Consider the following 14,179-nt stretch of genomic DNA (forward strand, 5'->3'; position numbering starts at 1 on the left):
GACGAGGCCCAAAGGGGGCGGGGCGGTTCCGGTAGGTCCGGCTGCCTTCGTCCTCTTCATCCTGCTCCCTTTCCTCCTCTTCCTCCTTGGATGTGGGCCTTGGGCGCAGGACACGGCCATGGCAACGGCCCGGCCGCTCTGGCCGTCTTTACCTTGAGTGGCTGTGAGCTTTCCTGTACACAAGCGCGTGTTTGGGGCAGTGGCAGTGGCAGGGAGAGCTGCTGCCCCTCACAAAACGCTCGTAAGCAATGGCCTGTCCCTGGATGTTCGTGCCGCGCTTCAGACATGGCTTCGCTGGCCTGCATAGACACAACAGTAGATACAGTATATAAAGCGCTGTCTGTAGGAGATGTCAGCAGTTAAAGCATCCGGGACAATATACGTGCATTAGATAAGTTAGTTTTAATATGCTCAAAATAACACAAAAATCAAAGCTGATAATCGCTGCAAAGTGCTTATCTTGTTAGAGACACAGTATCATTTCTGCTTAGGAGTGGCATCAACAGTCGGTAGGAGCACGCTCTTCATGTTTGTGCAAAGTTTTAATGCACAGGGAAGGCCACCTGGAGTAAGGTCACCAAAGACTATGAAGGCATGTGAGAAGTAGGAAATTGAACTGCACCATGGCCAGAAAAGGGCAAATACCTATGACAGAAATAGTAAATGAATTGTGAATGAAGAGGTCATTGAAAAGGAAACCCTTTCTCCACTTAGGACAATGATCCAAAACCAAAAGCAAAGAGGAGAAAGTTTGAGCTTTTTCCTTTGGGAAACCTATCAAATGAACTATTTAGCCCAGCAATTCAGCTAAAGTTTTCTCCACAAATCTTGTGACATCTTACTAGTTGCAACAAAGTTTAATAAGCGCAATATTTACTCATAAATAAACATGAAAACAATGAGTGTTGATATCTTTGACTGTGCATGTGTATACCAAGGGTATGTTAAACATTAATATATTTTTAATTTCTTGTTCCAATCACTTCCCTTGTGTCCTAGACTGCAAAATAAAATTAATACAAGCCATTTTGGGGTGGGTTTCTTGGCCCTAAAAAATATCTTCAAGGAAGAAATTATATAATTGATGGTTCTACTACACCCAAATGAATCAATTTGTGCCAAAAGCAAGCAAACTTCTCTTCTGGTTTTTAATTCATTACATTTTTCTAAGTAGAAAGGGGGGATTGTGCATATCCATAGAGTTTTAGACAATCTGAAAACTTAACTATAACTGAAGAAAAAGAAAGAAAAACAGCATAGTTCTGACTGAAACCCTAAAGTCAGAAAAGATAACAGAAAAGAACGATCCATGGAAACTACTAGTCTAATGAGCAGCTACAGTATCAAATTGGTGTTAGAATGCCATTATTCTTAATGTGAAATTAAAATATACATCATATTGTCAACTATTAATCCCAATGAATTTACATGTAAGATGGGAAGAAATATTTTATCTGTATTTTATTACTTTGTAATTCAAATTTAGAAAACATATGAGTGCCAAGCACAAGACAGAAAAAATCTCATGAGGAATAACACCAACAGGAGACAAGAAAGGAAGAAGAAAGGCTAATGCCTAATTGATCATATCCATTTAGATTCCTCATTGCTTAATGAATCAAAAAAAATTACATCAAAACACAATTTAATAAAATTCTACTGTAATTATGATCTGTGTAGGAATATATGGGGGAAAAAAGGTGGCCATCCAATGAAAAACTACAGTAATGGGCAACCCCACCAAACACTACTATACATTCTTCTCCTCAAAATTCATGAAAGAGCCCATTAGTCATGAAAATAAGCATCTGCAAAAATGCAAAAAAGAGCATCCTCCTCAGTTAGAAATAATAAAGAGTTGCTGCGAGCATGTTCTGTAGCTGAGTTACAAAAAAGTGGAAATTCCTGGCTTAAGATGAAAAAGTTTTTTCAGTTAGATTTTCGTATTTGCGATTATTCAGTGTTGGTATGTGTGATAGCCAAATTTCAAAAGGTTTTTTGATCCATGGCAATTTTAATCTTGGTTCTCCCACATTTCTTGTTCAATCTAACATGAATTTAAACTAATAAAGTTTTAAAAATCTATTTTAAAACATACAAAATATATATAAAATATATACAATAAATCAAGATACTCATGTATTCTATGCTTTTTTTAGTGTTTCTATGACTTTGCTCTGTAAGGACATAAGAGTTAATAGTAAATAGCTCTTTCATTCAACTCACAAATCCTGTAAAAAGTTTGTCCCGTATGCCTTCTTCTTCTATTCCTTCACTTAAAACATCACTTTTAACTTAAAAATTACATCTCAGACATAATAGTGACTTACCTCATTCTTTATTGCACTTAAACTCCTAGCTATATCATACTGGCTTTGCTACTGTTCATTTTATGGGGAATAAAACAAAAAGCACAATGAAACTGATAAGGGAGCCTAGTATCTTCAGCCTAATCAAACAGAAGCCATGGGAGAGACAGACACAGAGAACTACTCCCCAGGGTAGAAGTGACCAAGAGATATGTTGTGAAACTTTGTAATAATTAGCAGGTAACTGATGTCATGAAGAATGTATAACCAATGGGAAATTGTGTCCGAAAATAGAACCCTATATAAGTGCCACACAAGTAAAACCTATATAAATGCCTTGTATACCAAATCAAATTGGCTTCTGATCACAACTTGGATGTCCCCATCTCTCAATCACCACTACATTTTGTTCTGTAGTCCTTTCTATTGGCACTTTTGAGACAATTTGACAGTCTTCTACACATATTTCATAAAGAATAGTTGGAATGCAGAAACCTCCACAACTCTGTTATTACAGATGCAAATTCATTTTGATTTTTCATCAGTGGTTTGAAATTCTGAGTGCTCATCTAATGGTTGTACATGTTTTCTGGAAGAATTCCTGTTTCTCATAGTTTTCTTATGAGGTAGACGAAATCATTCCATAATTATAGCAGATAAAATTCTGAATCACTTTGAGGCTTTTAGTGACAGTAAATAAAACTTAATCTCATGCATTTTTCTATGTCAGCATTTAATAAATATATTAAATATATACTTTATAAAATGTAATTGATTAATGTTTCTTTCCTGTCTTGTATGTAATGAGATTGTAAACCATATTCTATGTACTGCTTAGCAGCTAGAGCTGCTACTCAGCGTCTCCAGGTCAGCTGCAATGATTATCTGTTTCTCCAGTAGACAGCAAGTTCTGAATATGTTGATGAAAAGTGTATTAAAAAATCTACCTGTCTTCATGGTACAACTGGGTAGCCAATATTACAGATAGCAGAAGCTGGAAATTCATGGAGTGGGAAGGAACCTGGGGCTACACATAGTCACATGTAGGAAAATTATATTTAGGAATTGACAGTTCTTACTTAACCTTGTAGGCAAACTAACCAGCAGGACAGTCTTTGAATGATAAGCAAGAAACTATTAAGATTCTATTTCTTTTTAAGAATATCAGGTTTCACAGGAGTTAGAAAATATCTGTTGTGATAGTAACAATAAGTCTGAGTCAAGTAATCTTACTGCTAGGTGGTTGTTTCAAATTCTTGTAATGATTATAAATAAAAAGTGTAATCTTACAGGTAAATAGCACAGTACAAATGAAGGGTTCAAAGAAAATACATCCATTCTTTTATGTTCCGTGCCACTTCACTCTTGAAAGGTGCTGTAATAAACATTTTACTGGTGAATTCTTACATAAAAGCCTTTTGGTGAGGCCTTTGAGTTCATTCCTCGTCTAGGATTTTATACTGATCTGCTTACAAAAATCTCCAAACTGTGCTTGTCACTTAAATAAATAATACATTGGCTAGGCAGAGCTCATTTCTTTCACAAAGTACAGTGTATTTCAAACAATGTGTATATGCATAAGCTGTAGGGCTGTAAAAGAAGCTCCATATTTCTAAAATGAAACATCAGTACACAGTGAAAATAAGAAAACTGCCTTTTAAAGCAGTTCCTAATACACTACATTATTGGTTTATATGATGAAGTATTTAGCAATGTATGGTTGCCTATGTCACTGTCAGTGATATATGTCACTATAGTTTTGATTCTATATTTCTTCTGATAAATAGGCTACTTTTGTTTAGCACAAAATAGCAGGAAAACGTAATGTTAAGGCTTTCTTTTCTAGGTATCTTATAAACATAATAGCCTTAATGAAGACAGCTAAAGGTGTTACTATTAATATCAGAACATCTATGAACTCTTTTCCTGTCTTTTCCCGTGCATCTTTCAGCAGATCAGTGATTGGTTTACATGTGGTAGAACCACAAAAACAGTGATAAACTTGAAAAAAAAAAATTGTTTACACCTTTTTAAGAGTGCTTCTTTGTTTTGCTGTTTGGCAACACTTCCCCATTCGCAAATTATAACAATATAAAATTCTCTTGCCCATTTTGCATTTTGTGAAGGCAGAGAGATGCTTTCTCCACAAGTTTCCAAAGAAGATTCAATAAATTCCTAAGAAGGTTTTTTTCCCTTGTACAACAGACCCTTTGTATGCAAGTGATCAGAATAATCTGCCATGCATCTATTCAGCTTTGGTTCCTAGATCTTGCCTCTTTCTTTCCCAGCTCCAGTTTATGCTTTAAATTAGCTTGTCTGAACATGTTAAAGCATGGACTGCTCTTGATGTTGAAGACACTTGCAAATATTGAGACTAAAATTATAATGAGCCAAATGGGATCTTGATTTAACCATGCAAACTTTAGTTTTCATAAGATTAAAACATTTTCCAAGGACAGTGATGGCTGAACAAGCAGGATGTCTTGAGTGACACAAGCATCTTACTCATCATCAGATAGTCATGACCCCAACACCTTTTATTGGCAGTCAAGTAACATGTGAGCAGTGAGCTGGACCATGATTGCCCAGATGAGACGAGAGGCTGGCAAACCAAGACAAGTTTGAATCAAAATAAACTGCAATAATCTTAATGCACATAAATGCTAAGAAAGCTAGATTAGCCTCAAACCTTTCTCAAAATGGGGAAGATTTTACTCTTGGTAGCAAACAAACTAGAAACCACACCATTGCACATACTGTACTGATGTAACATTGCAAAATACATCCTGGATACTGGGCTAGTGTTCTTTAGCAAGGGGGGTACTCATTTCCCTTTTGGAAGGTTCAGATAAACAGAAATACCTAAACCAACAAGTTGTTCTATGCCATAACATAAGTTCTGTCCAGTTTTGCATTTCTAATGGTTACAAGTATAGAGTAGAGGCCTCTCATGAGTTTTTACCATCTAGATGCATATGTCCACACCTGCCCACTTCAGGTTAGGCTGTTTACCCTCTCTGCTTCCTACTTCGCTGCTAAACTCTCTGAGTGTATCCATCAGTTGGAGTGAAGGTGTGCACTCTTAAAGAATTAGTTATTATAAGAAAAAATTGTTTTTTCAACAAACCAACGGCTTTGTACATTCTTTGATATCAGTCAGGAAATTCTTGAGTTTCTTTTTCAAGAACTAGGTGATATTTCTCATACAACATATTCTTCTCATGAGTATTGTCAGGACTTTCTGCATTTTAACCAGAGATACACACATACACTTCACACCAATTAAAATGGAAGAAGATAATAAAATTCAGGCATGAATATTTTCTTCGTGGTGAATTCTGTGGAAATTCCAGAAATATCTCCATGCATACTAGGACAGGACTTGTTTATTCTCTGCTGCTTGAACAGTAACTTCCATTCCAGTAATTGCTGATAAACCTCCTAATAAAATACATACCAACTTTGAATATAATGGGAAACTAAATTCCTTTATTTTCCTCACATACCTTTCTACGTTTTTGTACCTTTGTTATATGTGGTGACATGTTGAACTTTATCTGGATCTTCTAGAAATTGCTTTGAAAACGTCTCATTATGGTATGAAGTTAGATATTGGCAGAAATCTTCCCCAATTTATCCAATTTTGATCTGTTTCATTGGTTCCCCAAAGGGTTTCAAACTGATTTAAAATCATTATTCTTAGACTAAAATCTAGACATCTGTTGGTTAAATATAGTTTTCAGTTCTTAAATTTTGTGTCATCTTGCATCTTGAATCAGGCTAGCAGATCTTCTGCTGCAGTCCAGGCCTGACAAAGGCAGTAGCATAAGAGTTTCTCTGCATAGCCCTACAACTATGTAATTGCACGTAACCTGTAATTGCACTGCAAGTAAGTCCCACTTCCATATCCATTCATCTCTGACACTTTTGAAGAGTGGAGATTGAGATTGAACTCCCTTTATGTAAAAGTCCAGGCCATATAGTAGTGGACTAAGTTCAAAGTAGGAACATACAATGGATAATCCTTCATACACAATCCTCAACCCCTTGATAAAATGCGTATTCTCTTTCTCAAAAAAGAAAACACCTTTTTCAAAAGGTGTGTTGGAGACTGCAGGTGTCAGGTTGCCTTTTAATTGTGCTCCATGGCTTTGGATTTCACTGCCTAATGCCAGCAGATCAGTTACACTGTGATGATGAAGTTTAGCAACAGGCTAAACTTTCCAAGCTTAGTTTCCCACAAGACTTTCCAAGCAGTTCTCCAGACTTGTACGGTGTACCCATTCCTATGTACAGAAACAGGTAGACTGCTTGTGTGAACATGTTCATTGGTTTGTAATGAAGTGTCTTTGTGTTGCAGAAACTAAGCCTTTAATTCAAACCAGCTGGCACTATAAATTATTTCGTGCTCCACAATACTGTCCATGGTTTTCAGATGATTGAGAAAATCGGGATTTCTTCATCCTACCTAAAAACTCTGGTTGCTGATTTTCCTCTTAGAGTACTCCATCCCTTCGAAGAGATGAGTAAAACAACTGCATTGTAACAGTTTTGTATCCAAAATGCCACAGTATTTTCATCACAGAGTTTTACAAAAGGAAAAATAAACCATGTGACAACAACCTTGTTACTGTTTCTGCATTTCCAGTCAGCCAGTTTCCTTGAGTTACAAAAAAAAATAAACAAATGTAGAGTCCAAAAATTTCAGCAAGTATCGTGCTCTCAAAAGCATAAATACTGACAGTTGATAAGGGAGAATGGCTGGATGAGCACAGTTTTGAAACATGAGAGATCAAGAAGTAAAACACAGCCATTATAATAATGTCTCCCTGAAGTAAAATACAGTCCTGATTGTTTTCCATTTCAGTTATGAGTTTGCTTCGCTAATACTATTTCATTATTTCCCTACTCTTGAACTCTATTCCCTCAAATTAAGTGAGTTTGTCCGCAATGTTTTGTTGGTAAAACTACAAAGATTAACCTGCTCAGCATTTGCAGAAAGAGACTACAGTGATTAATTAGGCAAAAGATTAGGAGCAAGGCCAATCTGCGTCCTAATCCCAGCTGAGCCATTTATGGTGTAACCTTGGGGAAGTTACTTGACCTTCATGTTTCTCAGCAAACTCTACTGGAAATTAGATACCAGCTGGACCTCAGAGAATACCAGATACATCTGCTGAACTCCTCCCAGTTAGCATTGTTAGAAAATGGTGAGAAGGCTTGCATTATTATTGTGGAGTACTATGCGTAAATACAGCCAACTATTAATGACCTTCTTTCCCTTTCCTGGCAAGAATAAACTAATATTAAGAAGTGGCCTATGAACTACATATCCTGGCCAATTGTTGGCTGTATCATACATTAAAATAATGGTGATCATCAGGCAATTAGGCTTTAAAAGAATTCCAGCTGTTACAAATGAAAATCACTAAATTTTATCAATAAAGATTTTATTGAAAAATTTGCAAAATCGAATTTCAGAACAGCCACAATCAAAGTCAGCGTCAAGTCTGGGGTTGGCGCTGGGTGAACACCAAACCAGCCTCTATCACACTGGTTCCCCCAAAGTTCACAAACTGTCTTTCGGAGAGCTGAGTTTTATACAGTTTTTTTGGCCTGAGGCTATACAGCGTCAGTTTTTTTGTCCTTCTTGTGTTGTTACACATTCATATATCTGCTGCCAGTCTGTTGATGAGATTTCTGCGAAGGGAGGAGAATTTGAGTAGATTTTTGTGAACTGGACATTAAGATGCATGGTCCTGAGGAATTAGACTAGATCAGTATCAGGTGTTAATCACTGGGTCGTTGGTAGGCCCATCCTGCCTGGGTGGACCCATCTTCTCTGGGTGCTATCTTTGTTCACTTGCAAAGTACCCTCTTCCTGGGTTCTCAGCAGCAGCTTTTGCAATCCCAAATCGTTTGTGTTTTATACGTGAAAAAAATGCTTTATACCTGATTTTATACAGGTACAATAAAACGCAAATTATACCAACATACATTACACAGCTCTTCCATTCCAACCACCATTATCCTGCACTTCTAGAAAGGACATTTATCAGATTAACTGATTAGAAAGATTAGATTTATAGGTCCAGACTCTTACCTGCATCCATGATGAACTATGTGCAGTCCTTTAATATAAGAATAGTTCTACGCAACTGGAAAAGACAAGTCCAAGTGCTTATAATCCCTTAAGGGAAGTACAATTTTGGCCACATTTACCCCAAACACACCTGCCAATGATGCTGTGCCAATGACTTCCCGTCATCAACGAAATTCCTCTTGCCAGGTGTATCCCAAAGTTTGTTCATGCGACTAGGTTATTTTCCTGAACTGATCCTAAACTTTCTTCTGTCAATATTTTTCTATTATTAAATTTAGAAAAAAATAAAAGGAACAAAAAAAAAGGAAGAAGAAACCAAAAATTAAGGGAACGGTGAAGAAAGCCTCAGTCACTTTGACAACAAAATTATGAGTCCCACATAATCCTCAGGGGGTCAACATGGGGTCCAGTATTGTATAATCTCCTCATTAAAGGCTTTGATGATGGGGCAGAGTGCCCCAAACCCTCAAAAAGTTTGCCAGCCATACTTGGGAGGAGTGGTTGGTTGTGCTGCCATTCAGAGACACCTGGACAGACTGGAGAAATGGACAGACAGGATTCTCAAGAAATTCAGCATAACAAAGTCATTGGACTAGATGATCTCCAACCTCACCAATTCAGTGATTTTGTGAGTCTGAACAAAGCAGAAAAAAAAAAACAAACTAGTACAATCATGTTGCTTTCCTGATCAATAGTTCTGAAAAGACTTAAAATCCCTAAGTTTATGTGATATCTATATTTACACATGCTCACTGGGAGTTTAGTTGAGATTAATAGCTAAAATTTAAAAGACAGTTATTCCTGAGCAGATTTAAACTTCCTTGCAGCTACAGATAAAAGCAGTTGAGTGTACCTCTTTTTCATTTCTTTGCCAAAGGATGTTACAGAATTTGACTCCCTTGGATAGCGAAAAGGCTTCTAATTTTGTTCATAATCATTACATTAATTAATGTAATAGGGGAATTATAACATTTCCCTCCTACACTGATACTACTATTTGACATCTTGTTTAACTTTGTAAAATGAAGGCTAAATGAAAATAAAGATTGTATTAATTATTTGGAGAAGTAGATATCAAGCTAGAAGCAGGTTCAGGACCAAGGGTGAGTTGAGAAAGATGCAAAAGAAGTGGAAGGACTATTAAAATCCTCATCGATTTTGTTAGGAGCTACTGGTGGCAGAGACAAACTGAGACAAATGCAGGAGCGGAACCCCAAGCCATGGGTACAAAAGAGTTTTGTGTGATGGAGCACATTGTGACTCACAAATTACTTAGGCAAAGGTATTGAGATAAGAAATCTACATGGAGGAATGTGTGAAACAGAGGTAAACACTTATTAAGAGCCTAAGGATGGAGAGACACTGGAATGGGCATTGTGAACAAACTAATAAATATTTGTATAATTCATGCTTTATTGTACATGTATTAAAAAAAAAAGAGAATAAAGAAATAAAAAACTTGTTTCATGTATCAAACACATACACAAGAAAAGATTACAACACAGCAGCCAGGAGCCAAGAGAGAGAGAGTGATTTGAAAAAGAACAAGGATGGCACCAAGGAGGGCCGGGTCCACCCAAGCAAGATAGGTGCTCTAACGACCCGGTGATTAATGCCTGATACCAACCTGATCTGATTCTCCAGGACCATGCATCTCAATACCCAGTTCCTGTAAATCTACTCAGACTCTCCCTCCTTTCTGGAAACTTCGTTAACAAACCATCAGAAAAAATATGAATATGCAACAAACATTGGAAGGGAAAAAAAAAACTGAGACTACACAGCCTCAGGCCCAAAAAACTGTATAAAAATTCAGCTCTCCAGAGGACAGTTGGTGAACTTGGGGGAATCAGCGCAACAGAGGCTGATTCAGAGTTCACCCAGTGCCAACCCCAGACTCCACACTGATTTCGATTGTGGTTGTTTCCAAAACTTGATTTTACAATTTTTTCAATAAAATCCTTATTGATAAAATTTGGTGATTTTCATTTATAACAAAACTGAGGGCCAAGTCTGACACAGGTAAGAGTTTGTGTGTGAGACTGACACTGCAAGCAGATGACATAACTGAGTCAATATGTTGCAATTTGATAGAATCGTTAGTCTATGGAATTTTTAATAAAGATGGGAAATTAAGTTTTAGAAAGTTACTTAGTCACAATTAAAAGTAAGTAAAAAACTTAGATGTAATATATGTTGGTCTAATTTGCGTTTTATTGTACACATATAAAATTAAGTATAAAAGCATGTTTTATGTGAAAAAACACAAGCAGCTTGAGATTGCAAAAGCAGCTGCTGGAAAACCAGGAATTTACAAGAGGATGACCTAGCAATTAAGATAACACCTAGAAGAGGTGGGTCCACCCTAGCAAGAGAGAAGCACTCTAACAACCCAGTGATTAACACCTGATACCAACCTGATCTGATTCTCTAAGACCATACATCTCAATGTCAGTTTCCCAAAAAATTACTCAGACTCCCTCTCCTTCTGAGAAAAAACTCACCATGATTCTACATCTCAAAGCCTGCTTCCCAAAAAAACCACTCAAACTACATGTCCTTCTCAGAAAACTCATCATCAGTAACTGCATAGCCTCAAGCTGAAAAACCTCTATAAAACTCAGCTCTCCAAAAGACAGTTTGTGAACTTGGGAGAATCAGTGCAACAGAAGCTGATTCAAAGTTCACCTAGCGTCGATCCCGGGCTCGACGCTGACAGTGATTGTTGTTGTTTCTATAACTCAATTTTGCAAATTTTTCAATAAAATTCTTATTGATAAATTTGGCTGCATTTCATTTATAACATTAAATAACAGAACTAGGACTTTTAAATATTTTATTTCATCCATCTCAACAAAAGTCTGTTTATAAGAAGAGGTTTTATTATTAAAAAAAGTGGGAGTTTAAACAGTAGCTAGTAATAGCAACACTTGGACCAATTCTGCTTTTAAGGGCTAATTGGATGCTGGGTTGCTGAGATAGGTATGATCAGATTAGTTGCTTAGATGGAACAGCAGAAATGCTTGGTCAGGATATTATGCTGGTGATGGTTAATGTGTTACTTTGCCCTCCTGTCAGCTTATTTATTTTCCTTGAAGTGAAAACAGCAGCTAAACTGCCACTGAACCTTTTAATTTTGCCTCACTGTGCATAGGCAGCTCTTGCTCCAGTTTCAGAGAACAACTCGCTGTGGATTTGAATAGGGCTGTGTAGTGAGGGACACTGTCCGTCAGTCAGGAAACACCAAGTGGATCGGACAGGATTACTGCAACAGTAAGAACAGCTTTGCACAGTAGATGCAGCTGCATGGCATGCTGGAGAACACGCTGCTTTTATGTCTGCCTTTGCTAGAAGTCCCCTGGTATGCTGACTACACAGAAGCACCATGTTACCTCTGGAATTTCGGTGTCTCATTTTCTGAATAAAAGCTGCTTACAATCCCAGTGAGCAGAAATACACAGCAGTTGAATCTGCCACCCACGCCAGTGAAGAACACTGCCTGTATGTACAGTGAAATATGCTGAAGGGTTACCTTCTAGTTTTTTGAAATCAGGCACCCAACATGAATTTCAATTTAATTCTCCTCATGACCTAGATCCACTTCTATATGAGGAAGACAACACTTACCTCAAAGAGATATTGTGAAGATGACTATTAATGAACAGACTCATTAAAAAGGTCAAACTCATTTTTTTCAAAAGTCTAACTAAACTGCAGTGAATAGAGGCAGGAATCTTGCAGGAAAGAAACCAAATCTGTTGGGATGTGTGGTCTGTCCTGCTCCAGGCCACAGTGATCAGGTATGGGGCTGCTCAACAGGGACCCTGCCACAGCCCTGTCTGCTTTATTTTATATCCCTTCCCCACACACACCTTAAATAAGCAACCAACCCTGTCTTACTCTTTCCCCACTGGCTCCCATTTTGCTGACTACATCCTTACTTGCAAGTTTCAGCCTCATTCTGCACATCTCTGCCTCTGTCCTTGAAAATTTACACCCACAGGGAGTTCCACCCCCCACTCTCTTAATATCTTTTGTCTCGTAGTCCCTCTTGTTACTCTGTTGCTGTTTTAGCCTTGGGTTGGCCCACTCCTTTCTCCCTTCCCAGGTTTCTGCAACTTTCTCACACAATCAGCCTGTGTTGCCAGTGAGGAGTGGGGGCAGCTCCAGCCCCAAGTCCTGCTGTTGCCAGCACCAGAGCGACCCTTGAGCAGCAATGCAGCCTGCACACAACGAGCTGCCATGCAGCAGTGCTGGTGAGGCTTTGGCTTTGTGGCACACCCAGAATGTACCTCGCCACCAGGTGAGGTGGAACACTCCTCCTCTCCCTGGCTGGTGACACAAGATCTGGTCCCTTTGCATCGCTTGTTCTACAGGCAGGTCTATGTTGACCATTAAATCATGGAATATCCCTCGAGGTGGCACACTCCTGGGGCCATTGCTGAGGTGTCTTTCCAGCTGATCCACTCTACTTCCCAATGCACCCAACCACGCCATATAAACCACAGTAAAAAATCTCATCCATTTTCACAGGAGCCATGTTCTGTTTCACAAAACAATAAAACTGACTTAGTGGGAATTGATGCTTCAGAAGTGTAACTCTTGGACAGATCAAACCAGTTCGATATCATTCCCACCTAGCACCCACTTACTGTGTTATAACTGGGGCAAAGGAGTGCATGTGTTACTCCTTGAGGATTTTAGGACTCATTATGGAAATTGGATGCTGTTGCCTGATATTAAATCAGCCCTCAAACATGGAAAATAGACTTTTTAATTACAACTAACAATATTTTCTTATTCTGGTTACTTTGTCATCCAGATACGCAAGCCTCTGGAGTTTCTCAACCAGACTATAGTTTACTTCTTCCATTTTTACCCCCAACACAATGATTTTGCTTTCAAGTTTTGACTTATGTTTTCAGTGTAATTGTTAAAAGGAAAAAAAGAAAAAAAGAAAAAGAAAAGAAGAAGAAAGATGAAAAAAGCTGATCCAAGAACCTAAGTAAAGTTGAGGGTCTGCAGGCAGCAGATGGAAAACAAGTGAAGACCACTAGAAACAATGTGAAAGCAGGGACAGCAGGAAAGTAAATGTAGGTTCCTCTATGGAAAATATATTTGCACTGAATTCATTAGCTTTGTTTAAGAGAAAAGGCAAACTTTAGGCTGCAGAGTTCTTTTTCATTTCTCTTGAAAGTTTAACACAAATTTAAGGCATTTCATAACTATATAATTTAAATGACAATCAAATGGAAAATCAAATGTACTATAACTCTTCAAAGCCCCTTCTCAAGCAGTATCTATACAGTATCCAGCATAATGACGTCCTTGTCTGTGACTGAGCATAACTTCCTCATGATACCTCTCTATTACAAATAACAAAATAGAAAAGTAACTGAATATGTCCAAAATCTAAGTTTAAAAAGTAGGGTGAGATTTTACAGTGCAAACAAGTGTCTCAGAAATGTAGTTATATCTCCTCTTGAAAAAGTTGATTTGAAGTGTTTGATCTATCCCCTGCTCCCTCTGGGGTTACTGTCCATGTGACTGAACCATGACCTGTCCACTGGCAATCATTTGTGTCAATGCAATTTGACACTTCAATTCTGGGGGTGAAACCCTCCAGGGAAGAAGTATTAACCATGGATTAACAGCAATGAAAAAAGCTATGTCTATGCATGAAACCTGAATAGTATTTTCAGACTGTGTTAGACTGTGATCCATTTATTTTACTGGAAATAAAGCATTTACATATAGATTTCAGCAC

Source organism: Cyanistes caeruleus, chromosome 8, assembly GCF_971803275.1.
Source record: "Cyanistes caeruleus chromosome 8, bCyaCae1.hap1.1, whole genome shotgun sequence".
NCBI classification, from domain to species: Eukaryota; Metazoa; Chordata; class Aves; order Passeriformes; family Paridae; genus Cyanistes; species Cyanistes caeruleus.